Source organism: Eufriesea mexicana, unplaced genomic scaffold, assembly GCF_001483705.2.
Source record: "Eufriesea mexicana isolate 0111107269 unplaced genomic scaffold, ASM148370v2 scaffold3661, whole genome shotgun sequence".
NCBI classification, from domain to species: Eukaryota; Metazoa; Arthropoda; class Insecta; order Hymenoptera; family Apidae; genus Eufriesea; species Eufriesea mexicana.
In genome coordinates, this window is record NW_016911664.1 from 319,187 (window position 1) to 343,091 (window position 23,905).

The 23,905-nt window shown below is 44.4% G+C and overlaps 1 protein-coding gene across 1 annotated transcript in view; it reads left to right on the forward strand.

Annotated features, from left to right (window-relative positions):
• LOC108551046 (LON peptidase N-terminal domain and RING finger protein 3) overlaps positions 1-23,905 on the forward strand; it is a 77,154-nt gene that overhangs the window by 34,617 nt on the left and 18,632 nt on the right. The gene's annotated exons all lie outside the window — the stretch shown is intronic.

The following is a 23,905-nucleotide window of genomic DNA, read 5'->3' on the forward strand; positions in this document are numbered from 1 at the left end:
AGGGGAAAAGGAACGGAGATGCTTTCCCGCGGTGTAAAATGTGGAACAGAAATATCTCGATGTCCCTTTGTACACGCGTACAGACGGAAAGCAGCGAAACGGAAGTGCTGTTATCATTTGGGTGTCACGCTGTCAACGAAAAACGGGACGAAAGAGATTTCGGCCGACGTTGTACGCGATATTCGCTCTCGCGACCCGTAGAGAAAAGCCGGTGCTGGCTTTACGTAATCGGTAATAAATACGACCGCAATCGATATCTCGAACTGACACCCATCGGTGCCGCGCCAAGCCGAATCGAGAACCATTAGGGATTTTCAACGACCCCTATTACGTGACACGTGATTTTTCGACGTAAATCTCGGCGCAACTAGAACGTCGCTGTTCCAGCAGCTCGTAGCTGTATATACGTATACTCGTACGTATATCACGCCGTTGGATTATGAACGTCGTTTTCGCAGACCCCTGCCGGATTACATAAGACTCCGTTTCGGATATGGATTACCGCGACGCGTTAAAATATATCGAATCCCCCCTCCCACCGATGATGGATCGTCGTTTTTTCGCAGGAAAATGGGGACCGTCTACTGGTTCTTAGTTTATTATAGAGGGTACGCCGTTGAATCGATAACCCGAGGGTACATATTCGTTATTTCCACCCGAGAACGCGCATCAGCCTTCGCACTATTTTTAGGGGAGACGTGACACCAGGAACTTTCTTACCATTGAAATTCCGTTGTTCAATCCCCGTCGCGTTACGTACGGGGATAATTCGAACGTTTAAAATCGCGGTATAAAAAGCCGTAAAATTATTTTATACTTCCTTATAGGAAATATAATTGCAATACAAACACATGGATATTAGGTTTTGAATAAAATTGCCGTGGCGAGTAAAAATGCTTAGGTTTATGTAAGATAACGCGGTGTATCGCGGGCAGTAGAAATCTGATGGAAATAAAAAAGATAGGAAAATTTGAGGAACAGAAGGAAGCGGCTTATATCACGCGTATTATTCTTGGACTTTGTCTCATTGGTCGTTCGAAATTCAGGAAATGTTTCGATCGTAACGAAACCCGGGGGAACGTTGAATTACGAAACTTGGCGGGAAACGCCCAGAGTGCCGAAACGTCTATTACGTAAACTCCCTCTCTTAAGGTTCGCGCTCGAGCAGTTCATTGTTTGTTCAAAACCGAAAAGATCTCGCGCGATGACAGTGATTCGAGTACGAGAAGATAGTTCTAAGAGACGCCGCTGAGAACCAGTCCGAGGCGTCGATCATTCTCTCTCTAAGCAGCGTCTCGCCGAAATGGTCCATCGTAATTTCGAACCTTTCGCAAATACTTGGGGGATAATTTCGGCGGTAAGCGGGAAATTCGCTTTATCGACGACTCGTTGAATCTTGGAAAGAGAAAACGGTCGGAGGAAAGTTTTAATCGGTCTGCGTGTATAGCGCATAGCGTGTGTGCTACTCGACTAGAATCGAGCCAGCGTAATCCGCTACCATAGAATCTCCGAAACCCCTAGCAATTTTCCAATTACGCGGGATCACTGGGGCCCACGGTGCCTATGGTCGATGGAGGAAGAACGCGACATGAAACATCTGCCAAACGTGTCGCGAACCGTTCTTGAACTTGCACCGTGGCACTCGGTTCATTCGGAGCAACGGTTCACGGTGGTTCACCGGTGGGGCACCGGGGAAGAACCGGTTGGAGGAGCAAAGGTCGAAGGATGTCGGTGGTTGGCGCGAAGCGTGCAAAGGGGGCGAAGCATCTGGGATAGCTCGGTGACCATCGGTCGATACACGAGGGCCAGTTACGTAAAAGGGAATAATAAGAGAACCGTAGACGCCGCGGAGGCATATTTGCTCGAGATAAGATAGTGGCCGGTCGCGGTCACGTGCTCGTCGCGCTGTCAAACTTCTCTGTTATGTAAACTTGGCGCTTTCCTGGCGATTTGCCATTTTTCGGCGGCCGTGGGTTCCACGGCATCGGGGACTCCGATTTATTTTCGGCGGAGCGAGCACGCGCGTCGGATACCGTTCCTTCCTTTCCCCTTATCCTCGCATTCATCGCGAGGGAAATCATTTCCCGGCCACGCGACTCCTCCATCCACCTCTTTTCCTTCCCCCTCGCGCTCGCCTTCCCTTTATCCCTTTGACTTACTTTTTCTCTCTTTGCGATCCTCCCTCTTTGTCTTCCGCGATGTATCCCGAGCAAAGAAATAAACAGTGGCGGTGCGTAAATCGTTGCTCGGATTTCGCGAACGGGTTCCGATTGTTTTCTTTCCTTTTTAATTTCTCTTCCGTGGAATTACTCTCGGGACAGCGTCTACGGTGGATTTTTGTTTCCATCGCGGTTTTCTTTCTCGGTTACGAGCTTTTAGAAATGGATTTCGAAATTTCCTCGCTGTTTGAGGACTCTTTTATTTTTTTGTAGATAGGCAAGATTGAACAGGTTTTACGCGTAATCCTCGATCAACATCTGTACCGTTAAGCACGGAATACTCGACGAGGTGAGTAATACTGTCGCAGATAATGATGCTCCTAACTGAACGCGTGTTCACGCGTACAAGCGAGCAACGGAATAAAGCGAAATTTCGAAAAGGTTCGATCGATCCGTGGATTAAGATAAGGATAGAAGGAAAAGAGTCGAATGCAGGTGTTCCGAATATATTTGGCCGAGCTAGCCACGGTATCTCGTATTCTAAAACAAAGGACAATTATCGGGCTCTCCGAAGTCGCTTTGAAAACGAAGATATCTCGTTCGTGCCATCGCTGCATCCTCATCCAGTTCTGACCCATTTTCCAGCCACAGCCATAAACCTCCGTCCCGAATATCTTCCAATTCGAGTAACGTTACTGTGCTCTGTAATTCTTCCTTCTGCCTTTAACCTCGCCGACCGTAAAATAGTCGACGAAATCTCGAACGAGCGATCTGAAAATTATTACGGTAACCGACGCAAGCGACCTCTTGGGGAATTTTAGAAAATACGGAATAGTTAATTAATGGACGAAATTATTATTCAATTATTCGCAATGCTAGGGTTAATTTCGCGCAAATTAATTTTGCAAAAATTACGTTTCATCGAGGAATCGCGGAGTTTCAATAACGCGACAGGGAAGAGTAAGAGCGCGAGGTGAAAAGAGGAAAAACGACGGAAAACAGGAAGAGCTGTGGCCGTGTGGAGTTTTCGGGGGCGTGTACGACCACGACGTCCGACGTGGATAACGTTTCCTCTCTTTATCGTTACGTCGAGCGGAAAAGAATATCGCGGTCGCGGCGCTTACGTATGAACAGCCGTGAATGTCGAAACCGGAACCACGTTGGTCATCATCCGCTCATTCGCTGTGATAAAAACTGCCTCCTTTTTTCTTCTGTAACACCTTGTCGCTATTGATACGCGTGTTACGCAAGAAGCGTGCCAACGAAGGGAAAACAGCGTCCTTTTTATAGCCTTCGTCGATATCTTTTTACCTTGCGCGAACGCGGAATATTCCTCCGCGAGTTCATCATTGAAAAACGAAATTAAACATCTCTCTCGTAATTCAATTTTCTCGAATTTTCATTTCGATGTTTCACTTAACACTTTGACTGCCATGCACTTTTTACTCGGTACGCTCGGGAGACCACGATAAAATTATTCTTACAATATAAGGATGCATTATCAAGCAATATTGCAAGTTATTAATATCTTCTAATCAGAGTTCTGTATTTATTTACGTTCTTCGAATATTCAAAAATTGATTAGAATGAAATGTGAATTAAATACGAATTTAACCCTTATCGGTCGTAACCCTCACGTGGGAGGTAACAAGATCTGTCGCATATTTACCTAAACCAGCTACAGCCTAATGAGAATCACGTATAAAAAGCTAGCGATCGATAAGGATCGATATGGAATAATTTAATGTGAAATTAAATACGAATTTAAAAAATTAGTATCGTCGGACACTGGTGACCACCGTGGCAATCAACGTGTTAACAGCAGATTATAGTATTAATATCTTCTGTTCGAAATTCTCTATTTATTCACGTTGTTGAAGTTTTTTAAAAAATGGCTAGAATGAAATAAATGTAAATTTAAAAAATTGCTATCGTCAAGCACTGGTGACCACCATGGCAGTCAACGCGTTAATTAACAATTCGAAGTTCGAAGTTCCACGTCGACTAGCTCGCGATGATAAGTATGCGAGTGAAACGAAATATTTTTATTCCCACTTTCGGTATACCGACGGGTACCCGAGTGTAATTAAACGCGAATCGCATCCTCTTCGGTCCCCCGAATTTCCGGTATGAATTAAATTTCCGTCCAACCGTAGGTAGGAACATTTTCCGCGCGATTCCGACGTTTTAACACGAATCCGACGTACAGATGGCATCCGCGATCGTTGCCAGCTAAATTCCCCCGGACTCGCTCGTTAGTACCTTCCCTCGTAAATTTCCGTACACGCGGAATCTATTTCCGCGTTATGAGGTCGTTGGGATTAATTCGTAATTCGTCAGATATATTTACGAACGTTGTACATCACCTTCCCTCCCCCTTCGCGATTTATGCGTTCCACGAGTATTCCTGTTACCGATTCGGGAACGTACAAACGCGCTCTAGGTCCTGTCAATTCGATTATTACCCCGAGGTACTGTATTTACTGCGACTCTTATCGCGAATTAGGCGAAAACTCGCGACAGAGCAGAGGCCATCACCGGCATTCGAGGAATAAAGAATGTTTGCATAAATCTCACGGGAACGAAAGCTGGAACTCGGCCAGGTCGAAAAATTTACGCGCGAGTTCGTGCTCCGAATAAGCGAAAGACGGCGACACGCTCGTCTAAACATCCTCCGAACGTGTTACTTTCGGGCACCGGGTATATGCCGCGTCTCGATTATTTCGATACCTCGCGACGTCACCGGTGAGACGGTGTTTCACCCTCGTAATCCTCCGGTAAATCCAAACTCTAGTTCGATCCAAATTCACCGTACGCGATTATGGTCTATTCGTTCCCACGTTAAATCCACGGCTGACAAGATTAAACCGCGCTACGTAGCGAGCTTCCGCTCTCGTTGCACTTGTTGCCAAGTTCGCGGCACGTAAACACCTGTAACCGGTGGCTATAGCGGAATTTTTCTAACCGCGATATTCGGAATCGCGATTATGAATGCAGTCGTTGCGTTCGAGCACGTTTCGTAACGACCAGGCTCGCGTAACGGTGGATTCATTTTTGATTGATCAATTTTAAGTCGTTAATCGCCGTCGGAGAACAAAAAGTCCATAGCGTTCGGTTGCTATACAGAACGGAATAATCGGTTTATTTTCACGATGGATATCGTTTTGACAGTACACAACAGATCGAATTCCGTTTCATGCTCGCGATAATCACCTTGCTTCTGCCCTTCTTCCATCCAATTCCTCGATTTTATTACGATAAATTTCGCAAAAAATAACGTAGGAAGATCAGGAAGAATAACGACCAAAAGCTCGCGTGTTAAAGGATTTTCCAAATACGCGAGAAGTACCTTTAAAACCGTCAAACGCGATCAAAAAATCGCAAAAAATAACGTAGGAAGATCAGGAAGAATAACGACAAAAAGCTAGCGTGTTAAAGGATTTTCCAAATACGCGAGAAGTACCTTTAAAACCGTCAAACGCGATCAAAAAATCCATGAAAGCGTCCGAAAATAAAATCCCACGTTTCCCTATACGCGATGTTGGAGATTCTAAAAATACTACATCGCGCTATCTTCGCTTATCTGAAAACAAACCACGTCCCCTCGTGTTCGTTCACAATAGAGTAGGACCGCAGGCATAGAGGAGGAATTTTTATTTCCCGAAAACGAATCTGTAGAGCTCTCTATCGTCCCTCTATCGCTGGCATAAGGAGAAATACGAGATAAAGCGAAGGGAACGGAACGAAAACGGGAAGAAAATAACGGAAGGAAAAGGAAATGGCGGATGGAAAGGTCGGAAGACGAAAGGACGAAGATCGAGTAAATAGAGTATACAGTCGTAAGAGCTGAAGCATAGACCACGTGGCTGCGCTGTGCGCGTCGCGTAACGGCAGCACGGGCCGAATCTATTTGGTTGTAGAGATCGACCGGCCGATTACGTAACGATAGATTTATATAAATGGTTACGTTGACACTAGAGCCCCGGCCGTAGCTGCCTCGGCCATCGTTATATTATCTAACGTGGAGCACCGCTCGGAGGTACGCCCGATACACCGTTCCTCTGCCCGAGGAAATTGCCACCAACGTATAACCGCTCACCGGATCCTCGAGCGGACTAGCTTCTTTCGTTCCCACCGAATGGAACAAAAATTCCCCGAATATCCCACGATATTCAGACATCACGCGAGTTGGAAAAATGCGAAAAACGATAATCTGGGAAAGCTACGTTATAACCTGACCGTTCTCTCGATGGTTGACAGTGGTTTGGCAGCAGTTAGACCTAGACTCTGATTATACTCCGATGACGAAGTACTAGTCGAAGAATCGTTTGATCCTCTTCACGAGGGATAAAGTCAGACGCGAGTAACTGGTTCGCGTGTTTAGTTTCGATGTTGTGTCAATACTTACGACACACCGTGTATAATCGCGTACGAGCTCGGAGGTAGGTACACGAGAATCGATCGGCTGGAAAAGGGGCGCGATTTTCTCGAATCCACGTCGGCACCGGCGAAAGTGTCGTCCGGTAGGTGTACACGCAGACGCGCAGGGTCGACGTTTCTGTCAATTACATAATAAAAAGCGTTATGTAAGGACGAGCGCTACGCATAAAACGTAGCCAGTGCTCGACGACGGCCTGAACGAAATTAATCGGTTTGATCTTAGAGCGGCGGATACGCGGCAGAGTGGGCGCGTGTGGTGCCTCTGGAGGTCGACGAGCCATTGGCATTAGCTTCGGATCCAACGGACATCGTTTGCGAAGGAATAAAGGTTTACAGACGCGTTATGTCATAATTGATCATAATTAATCCGCGTTTGTGGTAGAGTCGAACAGTCGCAGTGATTTCTAGGTCTAGCTAACTGACGTGGGTCTTCTGCAAATGTAGGGTAAATGTATGGCAGAGAAATTATAAGTTCAGCAATCGGAATCTACCATAGCTTAAAGAACGGTTACTCAAACTTTGATTAAAAATTCAGCATTAGGCGTTATTTTAATTACGCCTACTTACGTATACCGTATACTCCGTGTTTTCTTTCATTCACCGGTTATTTGACCGTGACAGGTGTAGCCTTAAAGTATAGTGCACTGCGAGCCTAGAAACGAGATTTGCAAATACGGAAATTTCTTCAACTTTTCAATTCTATACTGTTAACTAAAGGAATATCATTTTTCTGAATTTTTGTTTTGCAGTTTCAGTTTTTCCCGTGATTTACTATCCGGTGTGCATCCTCGTCCATGCTTTACTCTTTCGTTACCCCTGCAGTAAGTCGTTATCATCGATCGACAACTGCTATCTCGAAATGTAGACACACGTCAGGTTCTCCTGGCGTATACAGAGGAGCCAGGTGATTTTGTCGAAGGTCTACCTGGTTTGTTATCGCGTTCATTCGCGATCGGTTAGCGTGCCGGAAGAGGCACGGTGTTCTCGATAGTCCACTTAGCGTTCTTCCTTGCGAGACGATAGACCATTCCAGCTCCCTACGCCACGCTCGGTAGAGTGGTTAAAAAATAGAAATTAGGAGACGATTGGGAGATGATAGGTTCTGCCGCGTTGAGAATTTATCGCGCAGCTCTGGAGGAAGATGGAGGACGCGGGTTCGGGGGATGATTAATAGCGACGGGTAATAAAGTTAATTCCATCGACGATGTGTTCCCGAAATTGGGCCGCGGGGGAGCGTAAAATTAGAACGGATTGTAAACAAAAAGTTTAGAGCTATCATTTCGTGGGCAAAAATAGCGCTGTTTGGATAAAATCCGAAGCAGAGGCTGCCAGTGAGAGGCTTTAATGATCGTTTCTCTTGTATAAATACATCACGGTGAAAGCCGATAGCTCAATGTTTCACGTGATTATGTATATTCTGCTGGAAGAATAAAGCGCTCCCTAAGTATACGTTCTTTCAAACTTAGAACTGTAATAGCTTATCCAAATTATGTAAATGCGCGATGGTCTTTTATTACGATCATGTTCGTACACGCTCATTTGCCACAATCGTATGCGAATTCCCTCAATAATATCGAATCGAGATTCGCGAATCTACTTTAATCGCGATTAAGTAATCGCCATCGTCGCGGAGCAGCGACAAAACTGTCGAAAAATTCACGCCCATGCCTAATCCAAAAGTCTCGACCACGGTTAAAAGTCCACGCTGCAGGAAGTCATTACCGATAGGAAGTAATCTGGGTTTTCAAGGAATTACGTGACTTCAAGGCGAGCAAACCATGGTCGTTGGATGGTTCACCGTTCCACGAGCGTTTTCCTTTTACCTGAACGAAGCATTTACATTTTGCAGATAGCCGTCCGGCTATCCGTGCGCGTCGACCGTTTCGAAGAAGTGGAGAACACTGCAGCTGAAGTGGCGGCGTGAAGGAGGCCGGGAGAGTAGGTCAGAGACAGCCAGGAAACTCGATCGAACGAAAGCATCAGCGAGGCGGTACTTGACCGTGAAAAACGGCCGTGTGTCTGTGCACGACGAAACGTGCAGGCCGGTCAGCGGATATCCTCGCTTTCTTGGCTCGGAGAAAGCTGCTCGGCCTATTCCGTCGGCCCTTAACGCCGTTGCGAGCGATAATCGCGACGCCTTTTCGAGGACAATCGGAGCAACTTGGACACGCGATGTCTCCGCTTCTTTTCGCATCGTGCGGGATCAGTGAAAAAGGAAATTAGGTACACCCTATCCATTTGCAACGGATACTTGGGCGTATCTTTTATGGATCGTAAAGGAAGTAAAAGTCGAGCGGAGAACGGTTATCTTTCCCTTTTTTGCAACTTCGTGTGCATATAGACAAATCGGTTAGAACGTGCGGATTTTTTTCCAAATAATCCGCAAGTAGGATACAGGCGAGGCAGTCTCGTTGCTCTCGTGGGTCGGATTAAACGAGCTGGAATGGGAAGAAAGTAAACAGGAGAAATAAGATACAAACGGCGAAAGAAGCGTGTGTTGTCGGGTTCGGTATGTAAGCTGTCGCTAATTTTCGAAAGTGCTAGGACGTTACGTGAAGCGGTATCGCGGTTACAGAAGTCGCTAGGGTTACTTCGGTGGTAAACGTCGCGACGTAAAGTGCAATTCGATTTGTAAAACGATCAGAAGATATCCGATCGTGGCCAGGTAACGCGTCGTTTATTATACCCTCGGAGCGTCCTTACGTAACGTCACCGTTTACAACGAGCGCGACACATCGGCGAAACGTACCGGCCTACGATAAACAATGATTTCCTCGAGAAATCGCATACCCCCCGTTCGTCGTTGCAAGGATCGTTACGCTCTAACAGTCTCGTTACTTACGCGTACGTTTCGTTCATGTTCGAAAGTCCAACACTCGAAATGCTGAAGGCGTTCGATCGGATCTCCAACCTCGCGTGCTCTACCGTTCGACGACTTAAGCCTAGAGTGTCGAATCCTAATGAGAAGTCGGGCAACACGGTAGTACGGATTTAGAAAATACGCGATTTTCGTTTAAGTCCGATGGCGGATAATTCGTCGAAATAACACGTTATTTCTGACTACTCGAAATCGCTATCGCGAGGTATGTGGTTACAATTAGTCGTAAATATACATTTAGCGCGGTGTAGCTCTTAACTACTTTCACCAAAATTATCCCCAGACGTCGTAAACTCCGCGATTCGGGCAGTGAAAAATAGGAAGCATTGTGTTCCTAATAGCCCGCGTTTCTCTGCGTACGAACAATCCGTTTCCACCATTTCATCTCGGCAAATTCAGCGAAACCATACGCAATCTCGTGCCAACGAATGACAATACGCTCCGCGATTTACAAGGAGAGTGCAACTCCTTCGTGTCATGGATTTAGTTGAAACTATGCAGACGTGTAATCAATAATTTTTTAGATATGATCAAAGTTTGATTATTGCCTTGATTACAAAGTTATTTCGAATAATTGTCAAGATGGAAAAAGAAACTATTAATTATAGACGGAATGTGGAACCCCGGCCCACCAAGGGTAGCAATTTTCGGATGTCACAGTTAGGGCACAACACGAGGGCACTTGATAATTATGGATTATTATTGGAAGACTTATTCGGATGAAATTAGTAGTTAAGAATAATAAAGCTTTAATTATAAACATCTGAAACGTTATTGAGTACATTTTCTTGAACTGGGTGACTAAATCTACAAACCTGCAAAGTTTCAACTAAATTAATCACCCGAAGGACTTGCACTCTCCTTGTTAGAACCCAGGCACAGACCCCATATATCGTCATAATAACATATTCGCGTACAGGTCCGGAACTTAAATTATTTAACGTTTCTATTAAGATAGACTATGGATCTATCGTATACAATTCGGCAAGCTCTCAATCACTCAGAAAACTTGACCCCATACATCACGTGGCTATGAGAATAGCAGTGGGAGCATTCCGAACTAGTTCAATTATAATAATTAAGATAGACTATGTGTCTATCGTATACAATTCGGCAAGCTCTCGATCACTCGACAAACTTTCATATAATTCCATATCTTCACCCGTTTTCCCCTGTATTTAAACCCGATCCCGACAACGTAATAATCGTCGAAGAGACTTTCACGCGGAATACACGGGGCTAGCACGAAGACCCCGACGTGGACGTACGTACGTACCCGAGATACCGTGAAACGAGTAGAACGATTTTCCACTTCTATCGGAAAATCTTGTCGCGTTTCTGTCGGTATGCGACGGTTCCGTTGCGTAAGACTTTCGATCCGTGGCGATTATTTTGGCCCGCGAAAGCGTCCGGGAAACGTGGCGATTCGCGGTTGTACGTACGAGGAGAGGGAGCTGGTGGCGTGGGTAAATTGGCCAGGCGATGGTGGAGGATGTGGTATGCAAAACGATACGTGTATCGCACGCGCGGCGCGCGCGATTTCCGAGGATGATGCAAACAGGCGCGTACGGAAAGAAATACGCGAGAGTACTTTGGCAAGTGGGGTGTGAAGGGACGCTGTCGTCCCGGCGCACGTTCCACCGGCCGACACGTGGAGCATTATTGATCGTTGCCAGAATAGGAGGAGGGAATATAAGTATGTGCAGTGCACGCTGTTGATACGATGCATGCCATGCTGCGCTGTCCTACGCCTGGCCAACTCGTTGCTGCTACTTTTAAGCCGTGTCGAAGCTGATCGTGGCATTGTGCGAAAGTATTATTACCGGTTATGTTACTGGCCTTGCGGACACGGCACCTCTCGTCGTTTTATATTTCGCAGATAGTTGGCCATGTCGGATCATTCGCTGAGTAACGTTTTCGGCAGTGCAGTCATTATGCCAGTCGAAATTATTGGTCTCTTGACAAAATCAACGTGCAGTCTGGACCAGATGAAAATACCCTATTATTTTCCTCTACTAATCGGATCGAAGCACAGTTCGGTGAAAGTAAATAACAGAGCAATTATGTTATTAATTATACCGTTAATTGCAGTGTTACTTATTTTCACCGTACCACTCTATTCGATACGCTTATAATACGCTTTAATAATTTTAGCGTAAAATCCGAGATTACTGTTATACCGATACACGCCGGTCATTGCATTCCAGTATATTATTTAATCCTTTCGCAGTGTCATAAAATTACAAATTCGAGTCAACAAATTTGCCACTTTCTTTTATATTCGAAAGCACTTCGGCATCTAATAAAATATATGGAAAATCGTGTTTTATATGGATCTCGTTACTAATTAGTCCGTGTATAGTACTTGATACTCTGCCCATGACTGTCACGTCGGGATAAACTGTTAATGGATTAACCTCCTGTTTATCTTACTCATCGTTCGCGATAATTCGCGACAGCGTTGGTATACAAAAGTGCCGAAGTTAAATTGTTTATTCCTTTGTATAAAGTCGTGGCCATGACTGGTTAACTCTAAACCTTCGGAACTGTCCCTTTCTACCGCACATCGGTAAGACCGTGTTGCATCTACGGTGTCGTTAGCGGAAAGCGGGTGAAACAGAACACTCGTTATCTTTGGTTGTCGATCTCGCGTCCTCGGCGACAGCGGCGCGCTAGTCGCAGGTAGTCGTAGGTAATCGTAGGTAGTCGTAGGTAGTCGTAGGTAGTCGTAGGTAGTCGTAGGTAGTCGTAGGTAGTCGTAGGTAGTCGTGGACTGGCGTGATCGGACGGGGGCCAGGGTCGCGGGGTGCGGGGTGCAGCGTCTTTTGGTCTTCTCTCGACACGCTGGTGCAGCTGCATCGGGCGACGCATCGCCGTTGGATCGAATGGACGTCAGCCGTTCCGGCGCAAACAGCCAAGCGTTACGTAAAGGTCGGTCACCCGGCCGCGTACTTCATCGCCGTGCTTGTCGTTGCTGCTGTTGCTCTGCCTGCTCGAGGTACGACGGCCTGTTAACTCGCTTCTCGAACTCGACCTTTATATCTCCTTCTCGCGTCTTCTTCCTTTCCCGTCCGTCTCCTTCTCCTCCCGTTTCGTTCTCTCCACCGTCGCTCTCCGTTCTCTTCGTTCCTTCCACGCTTCGGACGCGTGGGAAACACCCAATTACCGAATTACTATTGCACTTACGACGCGGAGAAGACGCGGAGTAGAGTATTCGTTACGTCGAATAGATCTGAACGCACTCGCAGAGGCGAGATATCGATGAACTTCGTCGTTCAAAATAGACGAAAACAAACGTGTGTACTATGGTTCATCTCGAGATAGAGGAGTATGCGCGTTTATAAATCTCGAGATTTATCGTCGGTATTCGAATTGCGTTGTAAATTTCTTAGAGTAAGATGGCTTTTCGGCTGGATGATATTTTCTTCGATCCAAGTACCTTCGATAATTGTAATTGCGAGAGGACTGCAGGAAAGTTCTGGAAGCTTTGATTAACTCTTTCAGGCACGCTGGGATTAAAAGTGTCCCATCTTTTCGATGCACCGTAATGCATTGTGGACCCATCCATTTTAATCCCATCCCGAAATATCGCAATAGCTGCATGCACGTAGGTTTATATTTCGTCTTATTTACGTAAAGCAGGTGGTAATACTTTCGACAAATGTTATAAATGTATTCGTTCGTGTTGGCAACATTCAACATGTCAGTACAGGTTCATCAATTGTTGCAAGCGGAAGTTCCTGGTTTTATGTTTTTACATTATGTGATTACTTTATTAGTAAAAATATACCGATCTTGTTGCAGTTGAAACGCATTAAAATTGCTATGCAACGTGCGTCTATTTTATTGTCTGAAATCCTGGGCCGCAAAAAGTTAGAGGCTTTGGACACTTCTTTGACGCTTTATTAACCGTTTGAGTCCCAGAGGCTTTCAGAAGAACACGGTCGAAAAAGCCTGAACAGCGCGATAACGCTTGCCTTAATCAAGTGCGACGAAGTCCAAACGGCGCGATAGCGCTTGTTTAATTTTATGTCGAAATCCCAATCGTCGCAATAGCGTTTGTTGGTGCTATGTGACGTACGTGCATCAGCAAAGTTGATCGCGTCACTTCGACTGAAGAGCGCGATCGCGCTGCTTGGGACTCAAACGATTAAAATTAACAAATGACATCTCCACCGTTGTTATTTCGCTGGTGTAATATTTTCCATGGCTACTCACTGACGTTTTCCAAATCGCGGCGATAGGCCACGAACCCTTGCCGATGTTCAGCATAACTTGTCTCACGCGATATTGGGCGGATTCGATGGATTTGAAGGTTCTTCAACAACAGTTGCAGAATTTAGACGCGTATTCTGTCTGCTGGGGATTTTATTTTAATTTTATCGTCAGTTACTGTCAAAGAGCACGTTTCAGTTACCGTAAACTGAACGGAAGAAACACTCGTGATGTTTTCCACGTGCATCGGTAAAAAGAAACGGGGAAACGCGTGACTCAACTTCTTCGACTGGAACCGTCTGACTCGGAGCTCTTTAATGTTTTTCTAGAATTTTATTTGCTCTTTTACGACCACGTGGGGTATTTCGAGTTTCCTCGAATTCTTCTGTCGGGAGATTAAGTTTTCACTCGTGCGAAGGGACGCGCGGTATAGATCGCGTAGAAAATGGAGCAACCGTGTTTTTAGACGGCAGAATAGCAGTTTGCTTATCTCGATTAATGTAGTCGGTTGTATCGATCAGAGAAACAACGCGTTGCCAGTTGACCAACTTGGAAACGAAGTTGACAGAGATTTCCGGGAAACTTTAGGCTTACAGCGAGTTTCCTATCTCAATGGCAAAGTTCGTAGTGAACGAAATGAAACGCAATTAAGGTTACGAGTTGTATGATCGCAATGCAATCATTTTCTTGGAAACTGCTGACTCGTTGCTGGAGCATCGAATCGATATTCATTCGTTCGCGCGATTTCGCCTGGAAGTCGTGTGGCGTTAATCCTCTTCGAGTTTGAAACTTCTGTCTACGAAGAAATGGTAAAATCGTTCGCGTATCGAAATGTAGGCTAACGTGGATGAAACGAAAACGACCAAACGCTGAAACTTTTATTAGCTAGATGCGAAAATTGGCAGCCCTAACATTGACTTTGATACGCGTAGAATCCCAAAGTAGAGAGATTCGTTCCGATACGATCTCGGGATCATGCGATTCTGCTTGACCCACTATGCGGTCAAGCGAATAGCCAGGGATCTACCGGACGTGGCAGGCAATCGCCTTGAACTCAAACGAGGGCACGTTACCAACGTCAGGTCACATCTGACCCACGAAACTCTGAAACCTATAACAGATTTCATTGCGAGACCTGTCCTGACAGACCGCAAGGTCGCGTAGTTCGCGAAATTTGTTTTGGTAGGTCACGGATCGTATATCTTCATAAATCATAATCCTATAATCGCCTTAGACTACTATCGATTCGATGTACTTCGAAACAACTTTAAACATAGACCGTAGCCCATAGATGCACCTATTAGACGAAGACTCTCTGGCTTCGATTAGGTCCGAATCTGAGTCTATGAATCGAGAATCTGGAGTTAGGTTCGGTGTCCAAGGTCTGGTGTTTGAGTCTGGAGATAGCGATCGTAGACCACGAAGTCCCACGGCTCAGTGGAAGCTCGGAATGGATCTCACGGCTAAGGGGTCATGGATTACAAGGTTCTATAGCCCAATGGTGTGTCAGAACAGGTCCCACGATTCCGATATCGTGGATTACGAGGTCACACGCTCCAATGGCAGTTCGCGACGGGTTCCGTGACTCCTTGGGTCATGGAATCCTAGGTTCCATGGCCTAGTGGTTTAACGGGACAGGTGTCACGATTCCCGAGTCATGTGTCTCGAGATTGCGTGTTCCAGTTGTAAGTCAGGACGAGTTCCATAATTCCGGGATCATTGATTTTCGACACTCAATGATCCAGACGCTCCTCTTGACTTTAAGTTCGCGTACTCGAAGGCCGTTAGCCCCGATGAGTTTCCCATGCGGGTCCTTCCTTTCTGTCGTGGTCCTTCTCTACCTTCAAACGAAGTCTACGCGATCTATAAGCGAAGTCTGATTTAATATTGCCCATTTTCTTAAACAGTGTTACCGAAAAGGCCGAATTCGTTTAACCCTTTGCACTCGAGAGGTGACATTCAGTCATCGTTTCATAAAATTTCGAAGATCGATATTAATTACTATATCAAATTTAATACAATGTAACAGTGTGCCAAGTATCGAAGTCAATTCTACAACTCCATTATTATACAATTCTTTATTTACTGCTCAGAAAAGTATCGTCAGTTTTTTAGTAAAGAATATTTGAATTTATACTCTTCTTTAGCCAAAAGATCGTCGAATGCAAAGGGTTAATACGTGTAATATCTCGATTTTGGAAACTTCTTGATGATTGAAAAATTAGAAAAACCTTGGTCTGACGCTAAGACTTTTCGTTTGTATATATTCTCTCCATGTACCATGTTTTCATTCCTACCAGTTACGATTTCTTACCGTTCAATTGCTTTTTTCATCAGTCATGTCGTCGTCTAATACCGTTGCCAGTTAACGGTACTCGGTGCAATTTCGTTCTTTTCACTGACCAACGTTTTCCACGGTTTTATCGAAGGACAACGACGGTCCTGGTAATTTACAGTGGAGTTTTATTTTTAGGAAATGTTTTTAACGTCCAATGAGATCATCGATCTTTAATTTCTCGATTTCTTTCGGGATCGTTACCACGCGTCTAATTAATTATTCACATCGCTTCCTTTATTTTCTCGTTTCTTACTTCCTGCAAACGGTGGTTTCTTTCACGCTCTCCTTTCGATTCAAACGTTACGAGCAACGTTTTTCCTTGCACTATTAACCCACGACGAATGAATGCCTTGTTTTCTTTCCTTTTTCCCGTCTTTTTCTTCCTAAGTTAATTTCTTCTCATACGATAATTCCGTTTCCCGATTATGTACAGTTATGTACAGCCTCTATTCAGCTCATTTATCGGTGCAATACGTCATTAGTTACCGAGATTGAAGCCTCGGTGCAGTTAAATTTACGAGGCTGACAGTGAACGATTGCGTAGCTTCGACGGAAACGTTTCAATGACCGTGAAGCCTTAAATCGTTGATGCTATATCGGTGCTATTGATTTATAGTACATATCGCGTGGTAAACACTTTTTCCGTCGACAGAACGCTGGCGATTAGAAAGCAGATGAATTTCCTTTCTTTTTTCTCTCTCCTTTTTCTCTAATCAGCTGCACAATCGTGTCAAATTCGCATAAACACAATTTCGACGATCTCGGTGTCTTCTGACATACGAAAATATTTTCATTCATCCTAGTATTTCATTTTTCATCTTTTAATTTGGCAGGAAAAATTGTATTTTCACCACGTGTATTATTAATTATCTCTTTCTCCAATTTCTCGAAATTCTGATGCAAATGAAACGCTTCTTATTAAAGCTACATAGCAGTTTATAATTTACAAGACAATGATTTTAATTGCCTCGATTAATCGTTCCTCGAGGAAATTAATTTCCACGTAAATATAGTTCTTAAAGGAAAAGTCCGATAGCGTAATAATTAATAGGTAGAAAAAATTGATTACTGTTATATCGAAGAGTAGGAAACCGATAATTATCTCTCGGCTCATAATCTCTAAGTATCGAATCGCGTTTCTCGTTCCGACGAAGTTGGAACAATTCAGTGGTCTGGGAGACATAGCTTTAAACGAAGATAGAGATTTTCTGCTTTTTACGAGCAACTCCAGGCACGTGTTATTCCGAGAAGGAATAAATCGTTAACCAGACATGCAGTTGTTAAACTCGTTAACGCAACCTCTTTAAACCGTAATCAAGTTGATTAAGTGGGGTAAGTGTGTAATCGATTACTCGGTCTGCACCTTGGCACTCGATTCTGCGGACAGGAAACGGTGATCTAATACCGCGTGATACGCTCTGTCGCGTTAATAAATAAACTTATTAGTTGCAAGTGCACGATAGTCCTTATCGGTAGCTTCGATCGAGCAACTAGTTTCTGTTCCTGCCATGAATCCTTTCACCGTGCATCTATAAATCTCCCGACTTCGAATTACAATTTTCGACAAATTTTCTAATTTATAAGCCTTATTCGATAATACGAGTATCCGCTAATTATTACTATATTAATAATCCATAGATCAGAGAATTATATTAACATTCGATTACTAATCTCAGAGATAAACGCCAGATGAATATCATGTAAAGATGAAAGAAATTACCGATACTACGATACAGGATGTTTTACAAACGTGATTTCTAACACGTTTCCAACACGTGCATACACTGTCGAGTTACCCTGAATTGGTTGCTTCTAAATCAAAATAAATTCCAAAAGCTCTACCTTTGAACTCAAAGAAAAAGAGCCTGAACGAATTGGTCGAAAATTCCAGTGACATTTTTACATGACCCAACGCTGATTCATCCGACCAATTTAACGCGCATCTGGATCTCGTTCATCGGCTGATCACGTGTCTTTTTGCTGGATGTTCGAGGAAGAGGTTGCTCGTATCGGCCCTTAATCTCCTTTACATGTGTCTCACAGCGAAAGAGCACTCGAACGATACGTGCAAGATTTATAAGGGTCCATTTGTCAGGAAGACACGACGATATAACGCGTTCGGTTTAGGCTGGCCCTGTCTTCTCGTTGCTCGAAAGGTTCTGGCGTGGGCAGATCATTGGTTGCGTCTGTGCAAAAGCGTCGTGGAGCAGTGCAGCTCGTAACTCGTTCTCGGAATGAACTTCTATCGATTGAACCCGACATCCTGTTCTCGTGCTACGCGCTCAGAAGACCCTTTGTCTGCCTTTACATCCGAGTACGTCAGATCGAAACCGGCTAGCCCTGTCTTTTTCTATTACTTTCTCTTTTCACCCCGTCATCTCTTCTTTTCTCTCTTTCGTCCTACAATTCTCGTAATAGTTTCTCTGTAATCATACGTAATCCCACGGTTGACCCTTTGCATATTTCTCAATGTATGCCTGTCTGACAGACACAGATAACATCAAATAACCCCAAACAACGCGTTTGTTAATATTGTACAGAAGGATTAAAAATTGGCAAGAAGCTTGGCGTTTTATTAAGTTATTGACAGGACACAGAATTATTTATTTTACATCCTTTCTTCGGTCGAGTTTGAGTTATTATTGTTGATAGAAATGGACACCGATATCTTCTACTAGTATATTTAAATAAAAATATTTAACCCTTTGCACTCGGCCATTTTTTCCTTACAGGCAAATAGTAATTCAAAGTCTTTCGGCCATAAATTCGACGATATTTCTAAAACGGTGAATAAGAAATCGTATGCAAATTAAGACGTAGAAATATTTTATTTGGGTAATTGTAAATTTGATATATTAATTAACACTCGTCTTTAGAATTTGATTAAATGGAGACTAAGGGACGCCTCTCGAGTGCAAATGATTAAATAATGAAAACAACTCGCGATAAACTATTTTAAACAAAAAATTGATTCACACTTTCTAGAAAATTCTTCTCCCTCTCTCACTCTTATTAACCCTTACATACTCGTGTTTCCTCTCACATAACTGCTTTATTCTGACACATTCTTCTCGCACATGTTATATTTATATCATCGCAAATGAGTTTCGCTTATTCAACCTCATTCGCATTCACGCATATAAAACCAGCACAATTATTTCGCGTGGAAAGCGAAGATCGAAGAACGCAGACAATATCTCTTCGAGATTTCTCGAAGGTTTCCAGAAGCTTGGAAATAAATTTCGGCGATGATCTCACGAAAGAAATATAATCTTGCGTTTCTTCTTTTACAACCGTTTCCCCGGCTGCAGAAAGTCGAGAACATTTTTCCCGTTTAAAGTTGTAAACGTGATTTCGCGTGCGGCGCTGGCTCTTCCTTCCTCGAACAACGTGGAATCTTAAACGGGGAATTTATGGGCCTTGTTTTTCTCGTTAAGGACGTAGACGCTCGTTCCGCGGTGGAACCGTATTAGGAACACGCTGTTAAGGACGTAAGTGTTCTTTTAAATCCAGGTGACCCCTTATATAGAACGCGTGTTCAGTATTTAAGAGTTCTTCCAGCTGAACGTTTACTGCCAAATGTGTCTCAGTGAAAATTTCATTTTTGACCGATGGTAATTGTATTTTCGAATACCGTGCCAATTCTGCCATATTTACTGCCCTCGAAAGCACGGCAAGATAAAGAAAAGGACAAAAATAGGAGAATATGGTATGGCTGACTTTAGAAGCAAGAAGTACTTCGAAATTTGTCGCGGTATCACGAGCTTATCATCGCGTATAGTTATTTTTCGAGCGAATCCATTCGTTGCCCACTCAAAGTCCGGAGAATGACGGAATATTCGAGAGAATTCGAGAAATTCTGGAGATTTTTCCAGAAAGCGAATAGATTTCTGTTCCTCGAAGAAACGGTATCGAGGTATAACGCGTATTTTCACTCGTTCCATGGCTTTTTCGTTAAATCCCTGCTCCTCGAATATCCATGTCGCAAACGCGATATTGATCCCACGTCATGGACAGGAAAACATTCGCTTTAGTGGACGTTGAACGTTCTCGTGACTTCGTGACGATTTTACGAGTGGTTGTTTCCAAGTCTACGTGTAAAGTTCCATCCGTGTATGGTGGTAGTGTAGCCCTACGAAGGTTCCTGAACCAAGTCATCGTATAATTCGAATATTAATTAAAATAAAACAGAAACATCTGTACTTCCATGTGTCAATGATTAAATCGTTATACATTTAGTCACTCTGAAAGATTACAGTCACGGATATTAATAGCGCAGTGAGTTTAGTAGCCACTCGTCAACTTCGTGCCATTAACTAGAACATAATATATACACGCTTTCTTGAGAGCCATAAACAATCCTGCAATATGACTTGAAATATTCGCAATTTTTCTTCCATATAATTATTCATTTTTACGAGCCCAGTCACGCAATTTGTCACCTAATTCATCACGATTCGCATTCTCAATTACAATCCCAAACGATGTGTCTTCTTAGAATTTCATTATTGCCAACTACAGTGGTGCATCTCGTAGCGTCAATCTGCTCCTTTTCTCTCTTCGTGAATTTTTCTTCCACGTGTCTCGAGTAAAGATACATGGACCCAAGCTCGTAAGAAAATCAACGATCCCCGCGAGCCTGAATTTCGGCAGGGAAAAGTGTAAGGAAGCTTGCGAAACGAGGAGCAAGCGGGTAAACCTAGAAAGCTTACACACGCGGACGAAGGAGAACATTCTGACATGCTCGGTTTACTTGGTCGTTCGACCGTAAAATCGCCATTCTTCACGGCAAACCGTCACTGTCATAATCGCTGTCAGCCGAACGGGAACGCGCAACACGTTGCCACTGCGCGTCGGCGGATCGAGCGGAGCTGGTAGCGAGCGAAGAGCGTGCGATTTGGACAGTGGCATCGATGCAGGCGGGACTGCATCCTGGCATTGTGAGCAATGTCATTGCCTCCGCGGGCCCTTGCTTGGTCGAGGACGAGTTTCCGGCACGCGCGATCAACGCCAATGCCAAGTCGAACCGATTCATCGGGCTCCATTTATCAACGCTGACCGCGGGGCCAGCCGCGTTGTAAATCTTCTTTAAACGCCTTTCGCGGATTGTCGCGTGCGACTGACTCGCGGCAGACTCGCCACCACGGTACTCGATTCACCGGATTGCTTTGTCATCGGTCGCGATTAGAAGCAATATCGAGATGTCGATTAGATCGTATTAACGATCGTTGTAGATCATTTGGTCGCGGAGTGGAACATTTTGCTCGATTAGGTTTGGGACTGTAGACGTTCCAAATCGATGGGACAGTGAATTTTGGTAGAGACTTCTATCTAGGTACAGTGGAGAGAAGTTGTCATTTTTCTTTTGGCCTCGTTTATGAGTCGAAGGTGTGCTATTGCGTTGACGTTCACAGACGAGAATTGGACACAATGCGTAAAATACACGAAACACGAAAATCGAAAAATTTTTCAATCTTCCATTAAAAATTAATGAAATTATAGGGGGTTCTACCTCACGGTTGTTGATACCTGTTTGTCGCAGGTATTCTCAGCCTCACGGTGGTGTTAGAAAGGATAAAAGATTTATAATTTAGGATAAACATGTCCCCCACGGGGTATCGATAATGGTGACTGTGAAGTTCCTACGGTGCTGTCAGTTGGTATCCCCTAGGTCGTTGAGCGTTGACATGCAGCAGGTAGAAGGACGCAAGGAAGGGATGCGTTTCGTCCTGGGCCTACTAGTGGACTCATCGATAAGGCTACCTAACAGACCCTGCCTTAGACGGCAACGCTATTGGAAAGCTTGGAAATTGTATATATAGCAAACGGAGGGTTTTCTTTTTTACCGAGAACTTGCAAGAAAGTCCTCGAACCTCCTATCCATCTATTGGCGAGGGTGAGAATGATGGCGCCACAAAACCAAGGTCCTTAAAACGCTTGTTACTTAACAGTGGAATAAAAATAGGAGGCAATCTTCGGTGAAATTTGTATTCCATGTCAACCTCGATTTTAATTCGCTATCCAGAGCACGAATTTTCGAGCTGACTCGATCTCCCAGCGAGGCGTAATGAAGCTTCTAACGAGACACATTTAAACTGGATTTCACGCGAAACGAGTTAACCGTCAACCACGACTATCATAGTAGACAACCGGATGGAAAGATTGGCAAACATTTTGCTCATTGGAGACGTGCGCGCGAGGAAGTGGCAGAGGAACGGATGCCATCGAAATCGTGACCGCGTACAAACCTATTTCGAGAAAGTTACACGACGATGCTCCAGCGTGACTACTCGCGTTCGGCACACACGAGATTCTCGTTCGTAGTAAACTTTACCTTGAGCAAATTATAGGATGAAACGTTGTATTACAGGCCGATCCGTTTGATCGACGCTTACGAGAGGAGTAACGCGAGAGAAACCGTTTTGTTTACTTTCCAACCGGTCTAATGCCTGTGTTTAGTGGCATAATCTCGTATTAATTGCTCCTACGTGCAGCAGATTTCATCGTTTTTCCTAGTTTCATCGACGTCCAACGGAAGTCTCCGTGTAACGTGAACGTTGCTCGCATTAGTACGTTAGGCTCGAAGGAGAAACGATATATTTCTTCCGTGGTTGATTTCATGCTAAAATTACTTCTTTCTTATCGCGATTCACGGTGGTTGTAAAAGCTAGAATATTTTCTTCTCTCGTAATGCACTATTTGCGATGATTTCCGATGGAACGAGAGCAAAGAAACGAAACAGCGAATGTACCATCGGAATAATTTTCTCCTTGGGTCTCTGATACATCAGAGAGATAATAATTCGTTACGTGCAACGGAGAAAGGAATCGCGTTAATTTTTCGTTCGATGAACATTCTTCGCAAACATTTTACCATCGCTAATTTCTGCAAATTTAAAAAGTAGGAGATTTTAACGAAGAGACGTTTAGATGACAGGTAAATGTTTTATTTTCGCTTTATGCTCATAGATGAATGCGTCAAAAACGCATCCCCCGTAGTCTTATAGGACATGTCTGCTCTCCGTGGCCTCGTCTTCACGTGTCAATAGCCTCTTCGGCTGAACTCCGGTCCAGAAGTCCCAGCTTGGTGTCTAAACATCCCCATCTGTGACCGTTGTCCTTAGATCTGGGCAGTCTTCCTAGAACCCCAACGAAGGGCTTTCTCCCGCCGAAAGACAGTGGGTAGCGGTGAAAGTTGCTCACGCTTATGAACAATTTTCATGACTCTTCCGAATTGACGTTCGACGTCTGTTGCACCCCGAACACTGCAACTCTCACGGTGGGAGTTTCACGGGGTTGTAAGTCCCGTTTACGCTGATGCGACTATGTTGCTGGGGTGCGGCCTACTCTAAATTAACCCTTTGCGGACGGAGCGGTTTTGAGTAAACTGTACCATGGGGCCGAGATAGTGATTCAAAACTACCGACGCTCGTCTCTACTTAAACGCGATTTTCGTTCATAGCGATGCTCGCAATAAGGACATAAACATCCCTCCATTTAACTTGGGACCTTCGGTCCCAGGGCCGCAACATCGTCCAATCAGGGATCTCGTCGATGTCGAGTCGACCAAACACGGAGTACAGCAGATTCTAGATCGCAAGATTTTCTCGAAGCTAATTAATTAGCGCGATTTAATTCGCTCGTACGGAGCCGTTGCACGCCAAGATCTCGATATTTATGCGATCCACTGAAAAATCGTTTCGTATTCCGCGGATCGATCGTGATCGAAGGTCGTATCGATGAACAAAAAGAAATTATTTAACATATATAATACGCTTTCGGAATAATTTCGACGCGGAACGTGTGCCACACCGACGTAACCCATGAACGGGCAGCGTCCACTTATTCGGTAATTATCCTCGTTATTTTCTCTTTT